Genomic DNA, 14355 nt, shown 5'->3' on the forward strand with positions numbered 1-14355 from the left:
TTAAAAAGTTATGCTTCACTTAGTTGTGCTTCAGATTAAAAAGTTAGAATGAAATATAACATGGTACCATTTTATATAAATTTAAAATACAGACAACCACAATATACTTTTCATAAGAATATATACAAAGGAAATGATACACACTAAACAATAGAATGGTTATTTATGGGAGGGATGAATGAGCATCAGGTACATGGATAAAAGGGAATAAGAAAATTAGTTAACTAACAGTGTCTTGCACAGACTTATGATAGCAATGCACAATAAATTGAGAAGCATAATTAATTCCACCTTTTATACCTGATATTCAATTGATAAGTCACAGATGGGAATGAACACACTCTCTCTTCATAATTACTATCAATCCAAAATGAGATACCATAGGCAGAGTTTAGCCCAATGCCTGATGTAAAGCACGTGATAAACAAATGGTAACTGTAGTAATAAGTATTGTCTTATTTGTGGGCTATTCAGGAGCACTGACTCTGTCCTAGTAGGTTCTGAACTATTCTGCAGCTTCAGAGTTTTGGAGGAAAGAGATCAGGTAAAAATGAGATTTAAAATACAGTCTCTTATGCCTTCCTTAAGTTTTAGAGTGAAGAGCAATGAACACAGCTGGCTCCTTTCATTCCTGGTATAATTTTTCCCAGTTAGCACATAAAAATTAAAAGTTGACTATAATAAACAGTTTGAGTTTTGAAAACAGGAATCCAGCCTCCAGTCCCAGCATCCTCAGTTGAAAGCACTGCTCTAGCATACCACATAGACACTAGTCATCTGAAGGTGTTTATTCATGGGCTCCTTCAAGGCTCTCAGGTTTCAGAGACTCATTTCATTGTTCAGCTTCCAAAAAAAAAAAAAAAAACCCAGGAAGCAGACATAAGGTCAAGTATCCAAATCTTCATAGGGAAAAACCACAGAGAGAAATCAAGTAACCTGTTCAATACTGCAAAGCAAATAATTGGTAGTACCATGGCTGAAATCTCGTATTCTTACCATTTCCTTATGGACAGTCCAGGCTCATCTGAAAGATATGCTCTGTGGACAGTCACTGTCATGATCAACCAACCCTCATCTAAGTGGTTTGCTGTTCACCAAGTACAGTGTTCCAGTGCAGGGACAAGCCATAGATTCATTCCTGTAGTCCTCACCACACTGTAAAGCTGAGGCAGACTAACTTAAGGTCACTTAGACAATAAGAGGAAATGGACAGCAAGGAACTGAATCAAAGTCTCACTGACCCCATAGCCCAAGCTCTTAACCTCCATAGAGCTACTGACTTTTTTCTGTGCCTCAGTTTCTTCGTCTGCAAAATGATGGAGTGAAATAAATGATCTCTAAAGTCTTTTCTATTTACTATTAGCAACATCAACAATAAATAATCAAGCTTATTATTATTTCTATAATGGATCATTGAACAAAATAGCTACCATGTGTTAAAGGTCTATACTACAAGACATTAAGTCCCAAGTATTATCATCTCCATGTTACATATAAGGAAACTTCTGGTTTAGAGAGATAAGGAACTTGTTCATGTCACTTACCTAGTATGGACCCAGGTCATCTAAGTCCAAATCGTGGGCTCTCTCCACTATATATGGCCAGTTACTTCATTCCCTAATCTATTTGTACCTTTTCTTTCCCTTAAATAATAGCCACCATTCATTGAGTGCCTGGTATGTGCCTGGCACTAAGCCAGACACGTTACCTATACTATTACTTCTACTACTCCCCCACAAGGGGAAAGAGGCTATGTAAGTCTCCTCTCCAATCTCTGCCTTTTGGGGGACCACAGCCCACTCCCCAGGGGCAGAGCTGCTATTTTGTTTGGTAAGCGCACAGTACATTCATGGGTACTGGGCCTTGGAAGGTAGAGAGCCATGCTCAGTTCCCTATCTCTTGCACTTCCTCTTCTACTCCAAAGTCAGTAAGCTGAGCCAGCCCTGAAATCAGCTTGGGGATCCACCATCTCTGTTTAGGCTTACATTCCTGTACTTGAGCCCCTACACCTGAGCATGAATGCTGCTTACTAAGCTATCACATGTCACCTCTCACCCCATGTTTCTCTACTCTAGTCAGCCTGCTGGTGCTGGAGGCTGGGACTCATTCTACAGGCCACATTTCCACTTTGCCAGTTGCTCCATGTTTGGCTCTATCAATAGGGGCTGCCAAGGCTGGAGGAGGGACAGGGGACACACTCCTTCCTGTTCCTATTAGTACAGCCTAGCAAGTGATCTCCCCCCACCCACAGCAGATTCTCTTTGTTTGCAGCCATGGGATCCAGTTTGCAGTTTACCCAGCACTTGCAATATCAGCCACATAGCAGCCCCTCAGAGACACCAGCATCAGCTGAGCAGTCCCCTCCCACCTTCTCAAAGGTCTGAGTTTCAGTTCTGCAGGGCCCCTCCTCCAAGTTTCTAAATTTTAATAATTCCAATCTTTCCCCTTTGTTCTTTCAGCCCTAGAGGTGGTAACTTTCCTGCAGTTGCTACCTCCATATACCTTAGAGCACTTTTTCAGAGACCCTTTCAGTTACCTAATAACAGCTGGATTCCTAGTTGACAGTTTATAACATTCAATTCTCTCTATTCAACTCACTCTTGGTTTTTACCTCCTGACTAAACCCTGCCTGATGAGCTAGCTAGTCCCATGGGGGTGGGAAAAGTAGATCAGCTTGGGCCTCCAGCCTTTAACTTCCTATCCATAAAGCAAAATATCTGTGTTGTCCAGGTCTAAATGCATTAGACAACTTAGATCTGCTTCTGGTCCTGCTGCTTCATGGTGTACGTATCAGGACTTGTCTTCCCTGTTACACTAACTCCATGCAGAAAAAAAAAGACAAAAATAAGCGCTATTGCCTTATGTGTCAAAAGGTCTTCTATTTTTGTTTCTAGAAGGAAGCAACAGCATAGGTTTAATAAGTTATCTGGACAATTTTCTGTGTCTAGCACAGGTGGCTTCTCTATTACCAAGCTGTTTTCTTTACTGTTGTTGTTGTTGTTGTTATTTTTTAATGAATTATTTTCTCTGGTGGTGAGTGTTATCACGGTATTTTGCAAGAAGCTAGATGTCCATGTAGGGGGTCAATAAGCAAAACAAATGATAAATTCAGAGCGTTTGCTTTGTGGTGACAGGCATTGTGCTTGGTGCTTTATATAGATGATTTGATTTGATCTGACTTGATTAGTCCTCCAAACAATCCTATGAAGTGTCATTATCCTCATTTTCCAGATAAGGAAACTGAGATTCAGAAATAAATTATTTGGGGTCACATTGCTTATCAATGGGAGAATGTAGAGTCAAATCCAGATGTCTGTAATTCTAGAACCTGGGCTCATAGCCATTTTGCAACACAGACTAGTATGGCATTTGAAATCAGCCATAAAAAATGAGACCATGTATTGAATAATATTCCCCCCATGCCTCCCCACCACATGTTTCCTATACTATTTACCTGATCTCTTTTTCTCCATAGCACATTTTATCATCTGACATTCTATATAGTCAAATGTTTGTGCTTATTTTGTATCTTCCCATATTAGCTAAGCTACATGAGAATAGGGACTTTATTTTGTTCACTGCTAAATACCCAGCACCTAGGGAAAGGCTCTTCTAAGACTGTTTTAATAATACATAATAATATATTACAATAGCAATGTGTTAATATAGATATTAGTAACATGTTAATTAATCAATTAATATAAAATGCTTATTGTCTGGCATGTAAGAAATGAGAAATATTATCTGGCACTCAATAAATGGCAGAATACTTTTTTTAAAGAGTAAGGCAGGAATAATAAATAATAATTTTCTCTTCAGGCTAACAATTTCTTGTATCCCCAAAGACTTCCTAATTAGACATGATATTCATTAAAAATTTCCCAAACTATTGTGGACAAAATACGCTATCACCTTAAAACCCCAGAACCCGAAGGAAGAAGAGCCATGCCAGCCAGGACCCGCAGGGCTCACTGCCTTAGGCAGCACAGTCCTGACTCAGAGCTGCCTTCTCAGTGAGGCCTTTCCTGGCCACCCTTTTTAAAAATGGCAGCCCTCCCCCATTGCCTATCTCCTTCCTTATTTTCTCTCCACAGCACTTACCACCACCTGATACAGCATATATTTTATTCATTTGTTATTGTCTGTCTCCTTCCACTAGAATGTAATCTCCATAAAGGCTGGGATTTTGGTCCATTGTAGTAGCTGCTGTATCCTCTGAGTCTGGAACAGTCCCTGGAAATAGTTTAGGTAAGACTTTCTGCCTTGTGTTTCTCCTCATGGTGACTGGTAGTGTCTTATGTTCGGTTTGTTTTTGTTTTTTAAATACGAGTTTATTTGACAGTTAGTTCTTTAAACAAGAAACATTATATTCAGAATGATAAGGCATTTTAAGACTCTGCTTTTTGAAATTCTGCTGGTAGAGGCCTCCTGTAGAGGCACCAGGATGAGCGAATATTTAATATAACTTTAAGGGGTATGACATCCAGTCAGGAAGAGAGAGATGCGCAAGTATGATAAAACTGATTAAAATGAAATCAAATGAACTGGAAAGAGAATGAACTGTCTAGTGACAAAAGGCTTTAAACATGGAGAAAAAGTATCTATTACCTCAGCTATTCAAAGCATGATGAGAATAAGATATGGTTTGATGCTGGGACCATAGTTTTCATTGTTGTCGTTTTGTTTACAGATAATTCCATACCCGCCAGCTGCTAAAGTGTGTGACTGTCCCAGTGAGACTTTCAACTTCACTGGAAAAACCTGAAAGTGTGAGGGTGCCCAACAAGAAAAGCCTGTTTGTTGGGCAGCAAATAAGGCAAGGACCCCTATGAGGCTCGCTCATCCACAAATTCTGACATCCCTGCAGAACAAGGGCACAACACAGCCTCCTTGTCCTTGGAAAGCATTGTTCTTAAATAAGAGGTAAATGAGAGTAAAGCATGAGGCCCAGTATCCAAACAATGGCAGACATTTTAAACAAAACTATATACTTTCCCCAAATGACAAAAGACATCATAGTTTTACCATTCTTGGAAACCTCTGGCCTTTTAGTCAGAGAAAGGCTGGAATTTATTTACTCATATACTAGCCCACCCGCCAACCCATCCACATGGGGTGATAAAAATAAGTTTCTGAATTTGTAATCCGGAGACCTGTTTTGGTCCTGACTCAATCAGGTACCAACTGTGTAACGTCAGGCAAGTCACTTTACTGCTCTGGTCCTCCTCGGGTTTCTCATGTGAACAATGAACACTTGGGATTTTGTGATCCCTAAGATCCTTTCCAATTATAAAATACTCTAATTCACCCCTCTATTTTTTAAATGCTGCAGCTGCAGCTTATTATTGCACATAGCAAGTTGAAAATAACCATTCAAGGAAAAAATAAGACGTGTAAATGTGAGCACTCAAATCAGAAGCTTCTGGACAAGAAAAATAAAGACAAATTCTAAAGGCAATTTAAAAAATCTGACTTGTTCCTGTAGAAAATCAAAGTCAAGTCACTAAAATCCTTGGTTTTCCCATCAAAGAAGTATAGCAGAACTTTGCTAGCAATTGGTCTAGGACCATTAAACATTTCACCTATTACTACTTCTCCTTTAAGTTACCTAAACTATGATTACTGTGTATGATCTGTTAATTGGTTCAGATGATAGCCAACTGAAGATGGGGAAAGATGGATGGGGAAGAACATGAAAACAAGATGGGGCGGGAAGACAGAGATACATGGGAGAGATCTAAGGCCCACAAGTTTTGATGAAAATCAAGAGATCAGAGAAAGAGATAATAGTCATAAAGATTGCTGAGGTGGAGCTGATCCAGGTGGCCATGGGGCCAGAACAGCTGAGCTAGAGTGAAGGAAGGGCTGCTGGAATTTAGGAGGCCAAGGAACTGACATGCCAACATGTTTGTACAGTGAAGATACAGTACAGTGAAGATATTCAAGATGATGTGTGGACAGTGAAGATACTCAAGATGATGCTAAGACGTGACACACAGAGTCTGCAATGAATGAGGAGGTTGGTAGACAGCAAAAACAAGAAAGGGATAACAAATGGTACCTGTGAAGAACATAAACCTAGGTTGCAGCCATTACAGGATTAGGATATTTTTAACTCTTTATTTTGAAACATTTTCAAACATCTTCGAAAATGGTAAGAATAGTACCATTGTTACGATTTTGTCACATATACACTGTCTTGCGCACACTTTCTCTCCGTTCACACACACACACGTACATCATCCATCACTTCTTCAGTCTCCTTTACTCTAGAACGTATCCTTAGCCATTTTTTCTCTTTAATGACACAGATATTTTTTAAGAATACAGTCCAGGTATTTAAAATACCCCTTTATTTGAATCTGGTCTGCTATTTCCTCATGATTAGATTCAGGTTAATTATTGTGGCAGGAATAAGTGATAGGTCTTTCTCAAGTGTGTTACATCAGTCAGCCCACAATGTTAATTATTGGTGATGTGAACTTAGATCACTTGGTTAAGGTGGTGTCTACCTAAAATTCAATATTGTAGAAGTATTTTCTTTCTCTTCATAATTAGTTAGTAATTTGCAGGAACACACTTTGGGACTGTGGATACATTCTGTTCTCCAAAACACTCATTGATAACGTTTGCCTAAATCAATGATTCCTATGGTGGTTGCAAAACAGCAAATTTTAACTCATTCCTTGTATGTTTATCAGGGTTAGGATTTTTAAATGCTCCATTTAAAGCCCTCTTTTATTAAATAGGGCAATGAATGAAACAACACAAAGATTACATAAAGCCATTTTATGGAAGTTTCTATAAGAATTGTAATCCTTGGCTATATCATAGTTCAGGAAAATAAAAAAATTTATCTATACAATACCAAAAGAATAGGCTAAGTCAGTAAAATCAGGCGAACAGTTCACAGGTACTGTGATACCTCTGCCATATTGATTTCTGCTGATTTCCTAAAAGAATTATTTTTGTGAAAATATCAACTTTTAAAAAACTATTATATTCTTAAGTATGTAAGAAATTTAGTTATGTAAAAATATAACTCTGGCTTTAAATTATTAAAATATTTTCTTATAAGAAACATGTTCTATTTAAAAATTCAGTGATGACCTTTAACCCTCACTTAGGAAACAAAAAACTTTAATGTCTTGACTGCAATTCTGTTTTATGTCTCCTTCATCATTAATTGCAAATCTGATTTATACTGCCAAATTCATTCACTCAAAGTCAAATACAATCAGCATTAATTTTTTTGTCTTTTGCAGCTGCTAAAAAGATAATGTAACACAAAGCCATAACTGAATATGAAAAGTGTTCTGATTATGGGAAATGACTGGCAATTGGGGCTGAGGTATTGTCTTTTCTAACTCTGAGTTTAAATGTGTCTCTGTAACAGGATTTTCAAACAAATAACAGATGCCAACTATAAAGCTGACTTCTTTGTGAATTATCTACTGAGGGCTGAAGCTGGTAAATGGGGAGGTGGGACTTCATATCCTTTCAGCAGTACTTTCTACCTTCTAAAGGTTCATGATTCTAGAGTGGATATTTGACTAGTCCATTTCAGAGGCTCATTACACAAGAAATTTCTAAAGCGGAGGTGGATTAACCACACAGCAAATAAAAATTTTAAAAAGATGGAGATGCATTTAATTGGTCTAAAGAATAAAAAAACTGGTTTTTGGTTTGCCTGTTTCATGCAGGCAATAAATGTGTTTTAGTATCAATGTTATATAAATCTCAAGGCTAATACATTATCATTAAAAAGTGAATAATTAACTAAAAACTGCTGTTGAGAGGCTTCATAATTTCAAATGAAGAACGTAGTCTCCTTTTACAAAGAAAAATACTTAAAATGATTTCCATTTGATGCCAACAAAGCAGGGATTATAGTATATAATGTGGACTGAAAACAATCATTTGGCACTTTGGGCATGCTGATCTTAATTAAAGCCATGGGAGTAAAGTCACCCAAAGAGAGCAGTAGAGCAACAAGATAAGAGGGCCAAGAGGAATCCAGAGGAACCCCAACATTTAAAAGTTGCCAGAAAGTGGAACTCTCAAAAACAGTTCAAACAGAGACATAAAAGGAAAACTAGGAGAATGTGTTGTTACTGAAGCCAAGGGCCTTGAGTATTTTAAGAGGGGAGCATGCAGGAATGCCAAGTACTGCTAGGAAGTCAAGCAAGTAAGTAGTGAAAATGTACCACTGGACTTCAAGGTCATTTAAGAACTCGTCAAAATCATTTTCCATGGGAAGGGATAAGAAGGAGGTAGGGGGACAGCAGTGTGAACGCTCCCTTCAGGAGCAAACTCTAAACAAGAGGAGAGAGAAGAGTAACTAGGGAGAGAAAAAGAGGGCAAAGGAAAGAAAAAGTTACAAAAGGTGATTTTGAACAACTGGGAAATTCTGAATATGAACTAGATGTTAGTAATAGTACTCTATCAATTTTAGTTTTTCCAGTATGATATAGTACTGTACTTATATAAGAGACCGTCCTTCTTTTTAGAAGATTCATGCTGCAGTACATAGAGGTCAATATCATGTCTACAACTTACTTTCAAATGGAGGGGGAAATGAAGATGGAGAAAGGATGGGAAGAGAGAAAGAGAGAGAATGGTAAAATGTTAACAACTCATGAATCCAGGTTAAAGGCATCTGGGTGTTCATTGTACTATTCTTTTGTCTCCTCTGTAGTCATGTAATTTTTTAAAAAACTTGGGAGCAAACCTATATAATCATATTAACCAATGTAACACCAATAAATTCAGTAAGAAAGAAGTTGGCAAAACAAAACAGAATGACATGGAAAAAAATGTATATATATATATATCCAACCTTCCAAAAAATATTAGAGGAAAGACACTTGAGCATGTTAAAAGGTTACTGAAAGAACAGCTGGGGGTGAGCCCAAAAGGTAAAGGGAAAAGGGAATGCCCCCCCCACACACACCTGCAGCTATAGAGTATACTGACAGTCTTTGAGTGACAAGAACTTTCAAGAACATCTTATCTGATGTCCCATTTCATTCAAGAGGAAAACGAGGGAGGTCTCATCTCACAGGGATTTCTGCCATACCCCACAGCATCAGTAAAGACTGCCTGATGGAATTGCTGGGTCAAAAGGCAGATTCGTTTTTAGTTTTCTCAGAAAATTCCATACTGTTTTCCATAGTGTACCAGTCTGCAATCCCACCAACAGTGAACTAGGGTCCCCTTTTCTCCACAACCTCTCCAACACTTGTTGTTTGTTGCTTTGTTTATGATGGCCATTCTGACCGGTGTACAGTGGTATCTCACTGTGGTTTTAACTTACATCTCTCTGATAGCTAGTGATATTGAGCATCTTTTCATGTGTCTCTGGATCCTCTGTATGTCCTCCTTGGAGAAGTGTCTGTTCAAATCCTTTGCCCACTTCGTAATTCGGTTGCTTGTCTTCTTAGAATGGAGTCGTGTGAGTTCTTTGCATATTTTGGAAATTAAACCTTTGTCTGAGGTATCATTGGCAAATATGTTTTCCCATACAGTTGGTTCTCTTTTTATTTTAATACTGTTTTCTTTAGCCATGCAGAAGCTTTTTATTTTGATGATATCCCATTTGTTTATTCTTTCCTTTATGTCCCTTGCTCTAGGAGACATGTCAGTAAAAATGTTGCTGTGTGAAATATCTGAGACTGTCCTGCCTATGTTTTGACCCAGCAATTCCACTGCTAGGATTATTATACCCTAAGAACCCTGAAACACCAATCCAAAAGAACCCATGCACCTCAATGTTCATAGCAGCACAATTTACAATAGCCAAGTGCTGGAAGCAACCTAGGGGCCCATCGGTAAATGAATGGATCAAAAAATTGTGGTACATATACACAATGGAATTCTATGCTGCAGAGAGAAAGAAGGAGCTACTACTCTTTGCAACAACATGGACGGAACTGGAAAACATTATACTGAGTGAAATAAGCCAGGCGGTGAAGGACAAATACCATATGATCTCACCTTTAACAGGAACCTAAACAACAAAACAAACAAGCAAGCAAAATAAAACCAAAGACACTGAAATAAAGAGCAGGCTGACAGGGTCCAGAGGGGAGAGAGAAGGGAATTTGAGGGGAAAGGGGGAAGGGTTTTCAGGAACAAGTATAAAGGACACATGGACAACAACTAAGGGGGGTGGAAATGGGAGGGAGGTGGGGAGCACTGGGGAGGGTGAGCTGGGATGGGAATAAAAGACAGAAAACTGTACTTGAACAACAATTAAAATAAATTAATTAAAAAAAAACCTGTTTGATGGCAATTGTACCTGAGAATCCTCCAAAAATAACAACAAAAAGAATGGCAAGGGCCTCTCTAAACTTTCCAAAAATTCTTTGAAGAAAAACAACAATAAAGGAAACAATGTCATTCATTATTTTTCCATAAAGGTTCCAAATGTAAATATACAGCACAGTAAAGAACCCGACAAGAGTGAGGGATGGAGGATACAGGGCTGGGCATGAGGGAGGGGATCTCTGGGGCAATTGTGAATGGCTTAATTGTTAGATATTAAAACAATGAAATTAACTAGATGTTATTCTAAGAATTAAAGAAGTATGTAGTGGCTATTCAGTATTTTCAAAGTTTTTAAATGAAAAATAACATCCATTTTTTAAAAATTTCCTGATGAGACAGAGAGAGACAGATATCCATTTGTTGTTCCACTTATTTATGCTTTCATTGCTTGCTTCTCCTATGTGGCCTGACTGGGGATCAACCTATAACCTTGGTGTATTGTGATGACACTCTAACCAACAGAGCAGAATATTTTTTAAAAGAACAGTCTCCATTAGAGAAAATTTCCATTTGTCATAGTTTAAAACATCAAACTTCAAAGCCAGAAAAGCTAGATAGCCTTTGTAGGCTCCTCAGCACTTAGAGAGAATGAATAAATGCATGTCTAAGTGGTCTCAAGGGGAGAAATAGAAGAAAATATATCAGAGTGTTGTCAAAGTGCTTCATGGGAAAGAAGGCAATAGATTATTAATTCAAAACCCATCCATATGAAATGTTAAGTGTAAAGTGAAGTTCAGGAGAATGAAATTGCAATGTTTATTTTCTTTTTTTTTTAACTTTTTTAGACAGGGAAAGGGAGGGAGAAACAGAGGGAGTGAAACATCACTGTGTCGTTGTCTCTCACACCTCCCACCAGGGACCTGGCCTGCAACCTAGGCATGTGTGGTGATGGGGAATCAAACTGGCAACCCTTTGGTTCACAGGCCAGTGCTCAATTCACTGAGCCACACCAGCCAGGGCTATTTTCTGTTTTTTGAATGAATTCCAATTTTGCAAGTCAGGTCAGTGTTTCCAAGGGAGCATGGTCTTTGGAATCTGTTAGAGCTGGTTCCAATTCAGGTTCAGGCACCAAGCAGAGTATGACTTTGGGTAGTTCTTTTAGTCTCAGTGACTTCATCTAGAAAAGGAGACTAATCAAATCTTCCTCTAAAAATTTTGGTGAGAAATAGAAAAAAAGTGGATGTTGTAGGTACTGAATAAATGATACCTATTATTTTTCTCTTCCTTGTTGCATATCACAAAAGAGCAAAATAACAACAAGAATACAACATCAATGCTACTACTCTGCATGGTAGGTAGCCCACAAGAAGGGGATAGCCTCAGTTTTACATGTAGGCTACTTTTTCTTAAAAATGCCATGATACGCCCTGGCTGGTGTAGCTCAGTGGATTGAGCACGGGCTTGCGAACCAGACAATCGCGGTTCAATTCCCAGTCAGGGCACATACCAGGGTTGCAGGCCAGTTCCCTGCAGGCCAATTCCCAGCAGGGGACGCATGAAAGGCAACCATACATTGATGTTTCTCTTCCTCTCTCCTTTCCTTCCCCTCTAAAGATAAATAAATAAAATCTTAAAAAAAATGCCATGATACTCTAGAGGCAGAGTACTGTGGTGGGGCTGAATTACTAAGGAGGAGGGAAAATCCTTCACACTAGACAGACCATGAGAAACAGGAAGCAATATCCAGCCCTTGCTCTGCCACTTACTAGCCACATATTCTTGGGCAAATCACTTTGCCTCTCAAAGCCTCAGTTTCTTTTTCCACAAATTGAGAACAACTTTTCACAGGTTGTAAAGGTCAAATGTATGTTAAAGGGCCTGGCCAACTATAAAAGTACTATGCGAGTACAAGCTACTCTTTTTGTATCCTCAATTCCTGGAACCTGGAAAGTGCTCACTAAAAGGTTCCCTGAGTGAGTGAGTGAGTGAGTGAGTGAGTGAGTGAGTGAGTGAGTTCCCATCAAAGACTAAGAGGACTCTCATTTGTAGTGATTATAAAGAAAAGAGGTCTTCTTAGATGTCCCAGGGCCCATAGGGCCTTTGTTGCTTAGCTGATCACCATGATCCATATTATAAGCTAGAACAACCAGATTTTAATTGGGATCAAGCAGTTGCTCTTTTGGTCTATTTATATACTCTATTTATATACTTATATAAGTGAATTCAATGAAGTTACATTGGGAGGTACCAAAAAAGGGTGTAATGGTTGACAGCAAAAAACACTGCAGTCAGAATTCCCTGGGTTCAAATCCTAACTCTGGCACTTGTAGTTATATGACCTTGACAAATATTTACCTTGCTGAGCATGGCCCTTTTCAACTATACAAACAGGAATAATAACACTTTACTTGAGTAGTTATATTTATTGCAAGGATTAAATAAAATATATGTAGAATATTTTTAACACTCTCTAGAATGTAGTTAGTAATCAGGAAAAGATAATTATCACTTTCTATCAAGAGTTTTCAAAATATTTATAGCCCTTGATACAGTAATTTTATGTCTAATCACCTGAATATGAGAATAATCCAAAATAAGAAAAAAGCTTTATAAGAAATAATTCAAAGGGCTATTTATATTTATTTAAAAAATCCAATATTAGAGGAATAATTAAGTGTATTATGGCCTATCCACTAAATGCAATATTTAGTAATGGATAAAGTGATATTTACAAAGCATTTACAAAAACCTGAGGCCCTGGCAGGTGTAGCTCAGTGGAATGAGTGTGGGCTGTGAACCAAAGGGTTGCCAGTTCGATTCCCAGTCGGGGCACATGCCTGGGTTGCAGGCCAGGTCCCCAGTGGGGGCCATGTAGGAGGCAACCACACACTGATGTTTCTCTAACTCTCTTCTTCCCTTTCCATGTCTAAAAATAAATAAAATCTTTTTTTAAAAAACCTGAGAAACGTTTGTACAAAATGTTTTTGTAACAAAAGCAAAGCTACAAAAAAAACTATATTTAGTCTGATAAATATCTATACTATAAGAAAAAAAACTGGAAGGAAATTATCAGAGTGATAACAGTCATTATCTTTATCTTTGGATAGTAGAATGATGAGGGAGTATTATTTATTTCCAAATGCTTTTCTATATTTTACAATATTTCTCAATGAGAAAAAAAATTAAGGATAAAATGTTTGTCTTATGGATAAATGTAAGTAAACACAATTGCATCAGTATTCAGCAGATTTATTATTATGAAATCATAGTAAATGTTGATTGACTATTCAACAGAAGGTAATGCAAGACTAAAAAGAGTTATGAGAGAATACTCAAAACAAGTATATGCTAATAAATTAGACAGCTGAGATGAAATGGATACAAAGTATTGAAAATGACAAGGAGAATTTGGGGTGATCACTTCATGAGTTATGCAAATGTCTATCACTATGCTGTGCACTTGAAACTAATATAATATTGTACGTTATCTGTCATTGAAAAAGATACTTTTCTTTTTTTGCTTTTAAAAACAATTTTTAAAGAAAATGACAAGAAATAGAAAATCTGAATAGATCTATAGAATAAGTCATCAAAACACTACCCACAAAGAAAAGCCCATGCCCAGATGGCTTCACTGACAAATTTTGACAAACATTTAAAGGAGAATTAATACAAATTTTTCATAAACTCTTCTAAAAAATGCAAGAGAACTTTCCAACTCATTTTCTGAAGACAGTATTACCGATATCAAAACCAGCAGACATCACATAAATCAATATCTCTTATGAATACAGATATAAAAATCAAATCCTAAGCAAAATACTAGCAAACTGAATCTAACAACATATAAAAAATTACATACCATAATCAAGTAGGATTTATCCCAGGAATGCAAAGTTGGTATAACATCTAAAATTCAATTACTGCATACCACTTCAGAGAATAAAAGACAAAAACTACATGATCATCTCAATACAATTGTCCCTTGGTATCTGTAGGGGATTAATTCCAGCCCCTAAAGATGCCAAAATATGCAGATGCTCAAGTCCCCTACATAAAATGTCATAGTGTTTGCATATAAACTAT

At 37.6% G+C, this 14355-nt stretch overlaps 1 protein-coding gene across 1 annotated transcript in view; it reads right to left on the minus strand.

Annotated features, from left to right (window-relative positions):
• Positions 1–14355, minus strand: part of PPEF1 (protein phosphatase with EF-hand domain 1) — an 84177-nt gene that overhangs the window by 66092 nt on the left and 3730 nt on the right. The window lies entirely within an intron of this gene.

This window comes from Artibeus jamaicensis, unplaced genomic scaffold, assembly GCF_021234435.1.
Source record: "Artibeus jamaicensis isolate MK-2021 breed Jamaican fruit bat unplaced genomic scaffold, CSHL_Jam_final scaffold_1283, whole genome shotgun sequence".
Lineage (NCBI taxonomy): Eukaryota > Metazoa > Chordata > Mammalia > Chiroptera > Phyllostomidae > Artibeus > Artibeus jamaicensis.